This window comes from Sinocyclocheilus anshuiensis, unplaced genomic scaffold (assembly GCF_001515605.1).
Source record: "Sinocyclocheilus anshuiensis isolate Anshui unplaced genomic scaffold, SAMN03320099.WGS_v1.1 scaffold221, whole genome shotgun sequence".
Lineage (NCBI taxonomy): Eukaryota > Metazoa > Chordata > Actinopteri > Cypriniformes > Cyprinidae > Sinocyclocheilus > Sinocyclocheilus anshuiensis.
In genome coordinates, this window is record NW_015539820.1 from 203,287 (window position 1) to 204,105 (window position 819).

The following is an 819-nucleotide window of genomic DNA, read 5'->3' on the forward strand; positions in this document are numbered from 1 at the left end:
GTTACACCAAGACACTGTTATTATGACTGAGTTCATTTAACCATTTCATTCAAAAATGCTGATATAGTCAGGAACCAATCAAGAGACTGTCTTTATGTATGAATCATTGAATCATTCACTCACAAAGGAACAAGACACCTCCTAACACCGAGTTAATTTTGTGGATCTGATTTTCATTGGTGGAGCTCAAATATACAAAGTTACTGGAAATATGGAAATATGGTATTATCGCCAGTGAAACATGGCAATATCATGGTAGATCTTTTTTTATTATTATTTCATTCTATTCATTCTATTTCAATCTATTGTGTTGTTTCTTCCCATAATAATTGAATAGAGAGCAGCTGCAGTCTGGATGATTTTATAGCAAACTCCATATAGAGGTCACCATGTCACAGAAATGTCTCCCAGGTGCACCGTGTCCCCTGGTGCTCACCACCAGAAAGCAAAGACCTTCACAACAATGACACTAGACAGCCGTATTCAAAGGACTGCCACTTAGCTTAATTAGACTGATGAGGGAAATGCATAACTTCACTGCTACCAACATGAGCCTTAGCATTGCCATGAGCTTTAGTTCGGTTCACAGCTCGCTTCTTTCTACTGGTATCCATAACAACTAGTGTAATTGGTGAAGAAAATGCTGGACTGTTTGGACACACATAACACTTCAAATATGCAAACGTAGTCTGAAAATAGTTTCACACTGCATAAACGCATATACAGTACACATTTACATACATCTACATGTCAGTGCATTCATACACTCTACAAAATGCTGGGTTGTTTCAACCCAACATTGGGTCAAATATGGACTAA